The following is a 9,831-nucleotide window of genomic DNA, read 5'->3' as shown; positions in this document are numbered from 1 at the left end:
CCAGAGGCTATGCAAGAGAGAAGCCTTCTGGATCTTCACCCTCGGCAGTCTCGCCCCCGGAGGCCTAAATGAAGACCCAGAAATACACAAAATAGTATAACGCTAGCGCTAAGCCATTGTGGAGGGCTAATTTTAAATCCATTCAATTTATCAAATCTTTTACTGCTGTGACATTCATCTATCACTAGGCCCCATATATCACTCTATGTATAGAGTTTTTAAGGTACTATCATTTCATTTTTATTAGGTCATATCCTATTAGATCTTGGACTAATTGTTGTATTTTAGTTCATAGATTACATCAATGCAATACCCTTCTCACAGGATATGTCCAATATGCATTTACCATAAGACTAGACCACAGCATATATGAGTCTTTTACGTGTTTGTGTGTATATGTGTGCTTATGTATGTGTGTATACACGTGTAATTATATGTGTATATATATATATATATATATATATATATATATATATATATATATATATATATATCTGTAGGCAGTGGTTCTATCTAATATTCTATTTAAATAATATATTATATCCATATTCATTCGAATTTATTTCATCCAATTTAATTAACTAATTTTTTGTAATCTCATCTAATCTAATGTAATCTAATCTATATCGTTATCGAATATTATATTCAATACATCTTAATGTTTTTTATAAACCCCTTTTTATTTTAATTATTATTTTTATTTTATTTTTTTAAATATACTAGAATTGGTGTTCAGATTAAAACCTAAACGATTATCATCATCATCATTATCACCATTGTCTTACAAATCAATTTGACATAATGATTCTGTTATCCCTTTCGTTGGTGTCTACTAAATAACCCCTGGGTATACCCGAAATAATGTACAAAACCATTATATGTATTATTTATATTTGGTTATAACAAACCCTTTTTTATTACATTGGCAAAGTACACATACTTTTGTGTACTTCTATACAGATTTATTTTTAATATTGCCTTCTAATATTGAATTTGATTTTTAATCACCTAATTACACGTATGCGCATATATGTCTATGTAGATGTATGTGTATTTATATATTTTATACATTATATATTTTATATTACTACTTTTTATTATTAATTTTAGTGCATCTCTTGCTGGTTTTCTAATACATGTGTTCAGGATACTGTCACCTTCTGGTTACAGCTTTGGAACCATTCCTCTAATAGCCCCTGTTTCTCCATTTAGTTTATACTTAGTTAACTATTATGTCTAGCATCCGATAATTGAGTATATCCCCCCCTTCCCTGGTTCTCCCCCCCCCCCCTCCCCCCTCCCTTCTAGTGGCACTATCGGATTTATTCTATCACATATATATATATATATATATATATATATATATATATATATATATATATTTTTTTTTTTTTTTTTTTTTTTTTTTTCAGAAGCTCCACTGCAATCTATTATCCCCCTCTAATCCACAGTTCAGACGTTTCTGTCTGGCTTTGGCCTCTATCTTTGCCTACGGCAAAATGGAGGCTATTGTTTATCATAGTATGTCAATCTCGTGCGCCAATGGGCGCATGGGAAAGGACGTCACGACCGCACTTCCGCCCTGTGGACCGCAACCCGGAAGCGAACGAGCGGCGTGCGTTCCACCAGGCTCTACAGAACACAGGAACGTGTCACCGGCCAGGATCTGTCAGCAATGGAAGCCGGTACAGCCACAGTCCCCACAGAGACACTTTGCCCGAGCAAAAGAGCTGCCATCAGACATGTACATCATAAGGTACGCTACTCTATCTCTGATCTTAGATTCTAGACCTCTGATCAGTGTCTTCTGATGTTTGTAATCCATTGATGAGAGGGGAGAGGAGCTCCAAGGAACATCTGATGTGCCTTGGCTCACTTACATAGTAGTATTGGCAGGACTATTTCAGTTTATTTGTTGTTGGATGTTTGCACTCCTGAATATATGCATGGCCGCTGATCTAAATATGAATTATAAATTAAAAATTAAAAATTAAAAATTTTAAAAATTAAAAATTAAAAATCAAAATTAAAATACCAGAGCTAGAACTAGTGACTAGAAACTACAATTAAGACTAAAACTATAAATTAGACTAAAATCTTATTAAACGTAAAAAGTTTTTAAAAAGTATATTAAAAATAAATACACTACGGTCTTATTATAATAATAACCAAGCCAAGACCCATCCTTCTCAGAGGACCGCCCACCAATTAAGGGAGGAGCCTCAGAACCAACTTGACCAGTCTTGTTTGGATGGACACATGTATAAAAACCAGCAGGAGACTAACACTACTAAGGCTCTGATGAAGAAGGGTAACCTTCGAAACGCGTTAGCCAGCAGTAGTCCATATGCCTCCTTCCTGGGACCTGGAAAACTGCTACCACTGGACTAATCGCCTCTGTGCCATATACAATGCGATTTTTTCTTCAACCTTTGTGAGTAGATTTTATCTTGTTTTTAATCAATAAATCTGTCAAGGATAATGCACTAGGCTGGTGCGCTCTTTTTTTCTTTCTTTGCATGTAGATGGATGAGCTGATGAAAAACAAGAAAACTCAGAAAAGTTATATAAGCCAGAAGGTCAGCAGTAGAGAGAGGCCTATGCTGAGCATAAGATCCTGGTGACTTGAAAGGGGGAATCACAGTATCAGCAGGTTGATCCTCTTGGTAGTGTTTCCAGCCATCTGAACGCCTCTTCAGAAGTAAAAAACTGCACCGATTCCCCATCTTGGACTCTCAGTCGGGCGGGGAACAGCATGCTGTATTTAATCTTGCGATTACGTAGGTCCAACTTAATTTGATCAAAGGATCTTCGCATCTTTTGTGTATCGACTGAATAGTCAGGGAATATGATAATCTTCGCTCCCTCATGGTGGAGTACCTCAATCTGTCTCACTTCCCGCAGGACCAGATCACGATCTCTGAAATTCAGGAGTTTTAGGATAAAAGTACATGGAGGAGCTCCCGGGGGCCCCCGGGTAGCAGGCATTCTGTGTGCCCTCTCCACTACAAAGAAATCTGAAAACCGGGCATTAGGAAGGAAGGCCCGCAGCAGTTGTTCAGTAAATGTTGTGGGGTTTTTACCTTCTATTCCCTCAGGTAGTCCCACTATCCGGAGGTTATTCCTTCAATGCCTGTTTTCGGCATCTTGTGCACGTGTGTCCAGGGTCTTCATTTTGGTCTGCAGCGTGCGGAGTGAGACTCCATGTGCTTGCAGCGTGTCCCCCACCTCCCCCACTCTCCTCTCAGCTTCAGTCAGTCTGGAGCGAAAACCGTCAATATCCCTGCGGATCAGGCTAATATCAAGCTGTATGGTATCAATTTTCCCTGTCAGGGTAGTTTGGCAGGTGGTAATAGCCTGCATGAGGGCCTCAAAGTTGGTCTGCTCCCTGAGGCCTGGATCAGTGTCCTTTGTCTGAGATGCCATGCTGACTGCTGTGGCGGGAGACGGCCGTGCAGTGGAGGATGCGGTTTTAGAGGTATTGCGGGGCTTACGAGACAGCGGAGTGTATTTCCCTCTGGGCATGCCGTTCCAGAGAGGGTCCTGCACCATTTGGGTCTGGTTCCGGGTTTTCTGCAGGAAGAACGGATAATAATCCAGCCAGGTCTCAGAGCTCTCCTAAGGCACATCTGCTCTGGTGGACACACCCCGGAGTACTGCGATTTTAGCGATGTCTTTGACAAAGGACAAGCCGGTAGTTTGCCTCCACACCGGCCGAATGATTGCGCAATTGACCTTCAACCTGGTGCCATACCCCCTTGTGGCCGGGTTTACCCTTTGTCGGTCTTGGAGGATAAGGCCATGGAGGAGTATGTTGCAGACACAAATCTCTCGAGGTTTTATCCGCATATCCTCGTCCCCTGCTGGTGCTGGTTTCTTCTTCGTGAAGAAGAAGAGTGGTGAACTGAGACCTTGTATTTATTATAGGGGTCTCAACCATTTTCCGATCAAGAATGCCTATCCGATTCCGTTGATTACGGATTTATTTGACTGCCTCAAGGGAGCAACGGTTTTCATGAAGCTTGATTTGAGAGGGACATACAATCTTGTGAGGATTAAGGAGGGCGACAAGTGGAAAACTGCATTTTATACCAGAATAGGCCATTATGAGTACCTCGTAATGCCTTTTGGCCTTTGTAACACCCCGGCAGTTTTCCAGGAATTCATTAACTGTGTCCCTGAGATTTGTTGCAGTTTTGTGTGGTGGTTTATCTCGATGATATCCTCATATTTTCCAAGTCCCTGGAGAGCCACCACACAGATACAGTATCTGTTGTGTGCTTCAGAAACTAAGAGAGAACAATCTCTATTGTAAATTGGAGAAGTGCGAGTTCCATCGTGAACAGGTTAAATTCCTGGGTTATGTCATTTCCACTGCTGGTTTTTCGATGGACCCAGAAAAACTTTCTGCAGTCCTACAGTGGCCCCGACCCATAGGTTCACATCCTCTGCAACATTTCCTGGGCTTTGCCAACTATTATCGGAAGTTTATTCGTAACTTTTCATCTCTGGTCAAGCCCCTAACTGATATGACCAGAAAGGACGGTAACCCACAGAGTTGGTCTCCGGAGTCCGTTAAGGCCTTTGAGAGTCTCAAGGCTGCCTTTGTTTCTGCTCCTGTATTGACACATCCTGATCCTAAGTTACCTTTTATCCTTGAGGTTGATGCTTCTGAGACTGGAGTTGGTGCCCTTCTGTCTCAACATCCTACCTCCTGAGAGTGCTTTGCATCCTTGTGGCTACTTTTCCAAGAAATTGTCACCTGCGGAATGCAATTACGAGATTGGTGACAGAGAGCTGTTGGCGATCATTTTAGCCCTAAAAGAATGGAGACATCTCCTCAAAGGTACCACTGTGACAGTTCTCATTCTTACTGACCATAAGAATCTCACATTCTTGTCTGAGGCTAAATGCCTCTCTCTCAGAAGGGCTCAGTGGGCTCTTTTCTTGTCAAGTTTCAATTACATTGTCTCATTCTTACCCGGTACTAAGAATGTAAGGGCTGACACCTTGTCACTACAATTTTTCTCCACTTCCAAGTTGGAATCGGTTCTGGTTCCTGTGATTCCTCCTGATCGTATTCTGGCTACGGTTCGCACCAGTCTTACTTCTCCTTTGGGTGACAAAATTGTTGCTGCTTAGGTCCATGCTCCACCTGAGAAACCTTGTGACTGCTGCTTTGTCCCAGAGAGTCTCCATACTGCCGTGCTCCAGACTTACCATTCTCCCAAGGCTGCTGGCCACCCTGGGAAGAATCAACTCTTTTGGGCTATTTCCCAACAATTCTAGTGGCCTAGTCTACGTGCTGATGTAACTGCCTTTGTAGCTGCCTGTTCCGTGTGTGCTCAGAGTAAGACTCCACAACATCTTCCAGTGGGCCTCCTACAACCCATACCCAATGGAGAGAGGCCCTGGACCCACCTGTCTATGGATTTCATTGTGAAGTTGCCCAACTCCCAAGGCAACACAGTTATCCTTATGGTGGTTGACCAGTTCTCAAAGATGTGTCATTGTATTCCACTTAAGAAGTAGCCCACTTCTAAGGAACTGGCTTACATTTTTGCTCGGGAGATCTTTCGGGGTAGACAGTTTGTGTCCCGGTTTTGGCGAGCCTTTTGTGCACAGCTGAGAATTCAGCTTGCTTTCTCCTCTTCGTATCACCCGCAGTCTAATGGGGCCGCAGAACGAGCCAATCAGTCCTTGGAGCAATTGCTACATTGCTATATTTCTGACCATCACAATAACTGGTCAGACCTATTACCATGGGCAGAGTTTGCTTGCAACAGTGCCTTGAATTCTGCTTCCCGATTGTCTCCGTTTATGGCGATTTATCGTTTCCAACCTTCCATGTTGCCTGACTCGTTTGTTCCGCAGAGTATTCCTGTGCTAGAGGAGCATCTCTGTGGTCTTAATTACACTTGGGCACAAGTCCAGAGGCTTTGCGTCATGCTAATGACAGGTACAGACTCCATGCTGCACCTTCCTACCAGGTTGGGGACAGGGTCTAGCTGTCATCTCGCAACCTCCGACTACGTGTTACCTCACTGAAGTTCGCACCTCGGTTTATTGGGCTTTTCCGTATCCTTCCCAGGATTAACCCAGTGGCTTAAGCGTTGGACCTTCCTTCTAGTATGCGCATCTCAAATGTGTTTCATGTCTCCTTATTGAAACCGTTGGTCTGCAACCGCTTTAACACCTCAGTGCCATGTCCTCACCCTAGTGCATGTAGGTCTGCGAGTGCACGTAGGTCTGCGAGTGCACATAGGTCTGCGAGTGGCCTGCGAGTGCATGTAGATCTGCGAGTGCACGTAGGTCTGCGAGTGCACGTATGTCTGTGAGTGGCCTGCGAGTGCACGTAGGCCTGCGAGTGCACGTAGGTCTGCGAGTGGCCTGTGAGTGCACGTAGGTCTGTGAGTGTACGTAGGTCTGCGAGTGGCCTGTGAGTGCACGTAGGTCTGCGAGTGCACGTAGGTCTGGAAATTAGAGAGAGGGGAGAAGCACTCAGGTTGCCACATCCGTAAATACGAGAGAAAAAAGGGGATACTAAATAGTAACCAAAAAGACCTACGTGCACTCGCAAAGCACGCGCAGAACTACGTGCACTCGCAGGCCACTCGCAGACCTACGTGCACTCGCAGACCTACGTGGATACTAAATAGTAACCAAAAAATCGGACTTTGTAGGCATGAAAACAATGGGGAAAGTAACACAACTAATATTGAGTCAAAATATTTATTTGAAAAAAGTACATCAATTCATAGATAATGTTCAAAAAGAAAAAAGATAAAAACATGAATCAAATGATACAATTTGTACATTGAGCCCTTATACGTTATGCGTCTACGTGTTTCGCCGTGGGGCTTCTTCAGGACACACACGAGGTTCAAAATTGTAACAGAGAAAGAACAAAAACGAATATCACCATCTGCAATTGGAATATATCCCATTTGCAGATGGTGAGAATCGTTTTTGTTCTTTCTCTGTTACAATTTTGAACCTCGTGTGTGTCCTGAAGAAGCCTCACGGCGAAACGTGTAGACGCATAACGTATAAGGTCTCAATGTACAAATTGTATCATTTGATTCATGTTTTTATCTTTTTTCTTTTTGAACATTATCTATGAATTGATGTACTTTTTTCAAATAAATATTTTGACTCAATATTAGTTGTGTTACTTTCCCCATTGTTTTCATGCCTACAAAGTCCGATTTTTTGGTTACTATTTAGTATCCACGTAGGTCTGCGAGTGCACGTAGGTCTGCGAGTGGCCTGCGAGTGCACGTAGTTCTGCGCGTGCTTTGCGAGTGCACGTAGGTCTTCGATTACCTGTGTATTGTCTTGTTGAGTACCTGTGTATTGTCTTGAGTATTAGTGTCAGGAAGCTAGTTGTTGTTGGACAGGGTATAATCCCCAATCCTCATTAAATTTAATAGGTACAATACCCGGCGGGTGTGGAGAGGCGACTCTTTGTACATCTTGCTGCATGTATGCGTTCCTTGATCATCCGATCGAGGGCGAATACTGCTGTGCAAAATGTAAGCACATTGTTTTCCTGGAACAGAACAATAATCACTTATAGGGAGAGTAAATCCTCTAGTGGGACTTTAAATTGGGTTGCTAACTAATTGGTATAAGTATAGGAGTAGAACAAATTATTAAAATATATGATATTTATTTATAACAAGTATAAAAAAAAAACAGAAACAGGGGATCACTGTATGACAGATATAGATATAATAAAATGGATGCACATTGGTAAATATTGGATAAGAACATAGGACAATAACCAATTCGTTTCGAGGTATTTTAAGGGTGAACCTCTTCTTCAGGGGTAGCAGGTTTGGTCACGGTGAATTTCAAAGCAGAATAGAAAAAAATAGAAAAAAATAAACAAAAAGAAATCACTTACGGGCATCTGCAATACAGTAAGAAAGTTTTTTTTAAGAAAAACTTCTGCAAGCATGGCCTAATTGATTGTAAAAATATATGAGAATACATTTGTTCCAATAATATGTATATGCAGGTACAAACCACATCTGTTCTCAGTGGACTATCCAGGACAAAATCAGCATCCAGGGGGGAGAGAAAAAAATCGATCAACCACAGCTCCACAGAAGCCAAGGAGACAGAGAGAGATGAAACCCGGAGGAAAAGGAACCAGGGGGAAGGCGAAACCCCAGAGATGGTTGCTTAGTCCCCAAAGTGGACAGTAGATCCTGGTAGACACACTAGTTCCACAAAGGGCACCCCAACGAAGCACATCCTCTCTCCACAGGGAGGATAAACCAAAGTCAGTTCCGAAGAGCTGGCTGGTCACCTCTCCCGACCACTGAAAAAATAAAATAAATCATGATAGGACACTTGCCATGTTGTGAAGAAAGCCTGTATTAGTTAACAGCGATTGTAGTTACAGAGGTATGTGCAGAAAACTGCACAGATCCTCAGAACCACAATAAAACATAGGATTAAAAGGAACATACCCCATTTCCTGACTTGCGGTATATAAAACCACAGACTCAAGGACCAATAGGTTGAAGGAGAAGGAGCAAGCCAGTGAGGTCAATATCAAAATATGTAGAGGGTAGTGGTATGACCTCCCTCTAATACGTCAAATTTCAGTAATCTGCATAGCGGGAAAACATAAGGTTGACAGAGGGAATTTGTTAATTTCCTAATCTGATGTTGGGCCCAACTACATAGGGGCAATCAAAGCCATAATATCAGCAAGGAAGGGAGAGGCTTACCAAACTTGCTCTCGATTCTCCGGATGGTCTGTGGTATGCTGCAGGTAGGTATGAGTAGCGGGGGTGCTGATATTTGAAACTGGTGTCCATTATTGAAGCGGACCCATGATTGGTCCGCTAGTCCAGGTGGGAGGTGCAGAGAGGAACACGCCGAAATTGGATGGATGCCCCCCGAGTGCAGCGGCGTGCGGCGTCATCCCCCGCACGCGCCGCTCAGCTGTGAATGGGAGGCAACATCCAACGGAGAGGTCGCTGGGCGTGTTCGCATCATGAAGCTCCATGACATGTGGAGCTGTCAAGACGTAGGTGATCCCGTCCCGCGTCAAAGTCTCGCGGCGCAGACCTGGCGTGTCCATGGGCATAGCAATTATGCAAACAGACTGCCAGAGAAGAGGAGGGCTGAATGCGTCCATAGGACATAACCCCCCCCCCCCCTGTGTGCGCCGAGTGGAAACTAGTGTGGCACCAGGGAAGAGGAAGAAAAAAGGGGGAGCAAAAAAAGGGGGAATAAAACAGAGGAGCCCACCCACCTATAGGAAGAGTCTCTTGGTCCATTAGCAGCTGGGAGAGATCGACTCCCCCATGGTCTCGGTGGTCACTGGAAAAGATTTAATTACATACAGATCATTGATAATAATACAGTATGTCATACAATCAGAAATTACATGTAAAGAAGAATAAAATTAATAATACTGAATATCCGCATTATGTTCCAAAGATTAGAATATTGAAAGATAGACTCAGAGAAATTACTAGGTCTATGGAAACCTACCAATCTAAGAAAATTGGTGTATATTACAGAGAATCCTGATTTGAACAATCTGATATAAATAATAAAAGAAAAACTAAAAACGTACGTTCAACAACACATTAGATGAATGGACCAGGAGGAGAAGTTCCTAAATAGACATGACTAATCCAGGAATTGCTCTGCCTGCATGAGTAACTTATTTGTATGCCCACCTCGTATTCCAGCGTGTATCCTATCCAATATAAGGAAGGATATTTTGGGGGTGACTCCATCGTGTAAGTCCCTAACGTGACTTCCCAATGGGAGGCTGGGATTGCTGGTCTGCATTGACACAAT

At 42.8% G+C, this 9,831-nt stretch overlaps 1 long non-coding RNA gene across 1 annotated transcript in view; it reads left to right on the top strand.

Annotated features, from left to right (window-relative positions):
- Window positions 1-1,540: 1,540 nt before the first annotated feature.
- The window catches only part of LOC141145191 (uncharacterized), a 64,078-nt gene continuing 55,787 nt past the window's right edge, over window positions 1,541-9,831 (top strand). Inside the window, exon 1 of the long non-coding RNA XR_012244524.1 lies at window positions 1,541-1,756. This is a non-coding gene — a long non-coding RNA (uncharacterized lncRNA). The remainder of the gene's footprint in view (window positions 1,757-9,831) is intronic.

Source organism: Aquarana catesbeiana, linkage group LG05 (genome assembly GCF_042186555.1).
Source record: "Aquarana catesbeiana isolate 2022-GZ linkage group LG05, ASM4218655v1, whole genome shotgun sequence".
Classification (NCBI taxonomy): Eukaryota; Metazoa; Chordata; class Amphibia; order Anura; family Ranidae; genus Aquarana; species Aquarana catesbeiana.
This window is presented reverse-complemented; position numbering and strand designations above follow the sequence as displayed.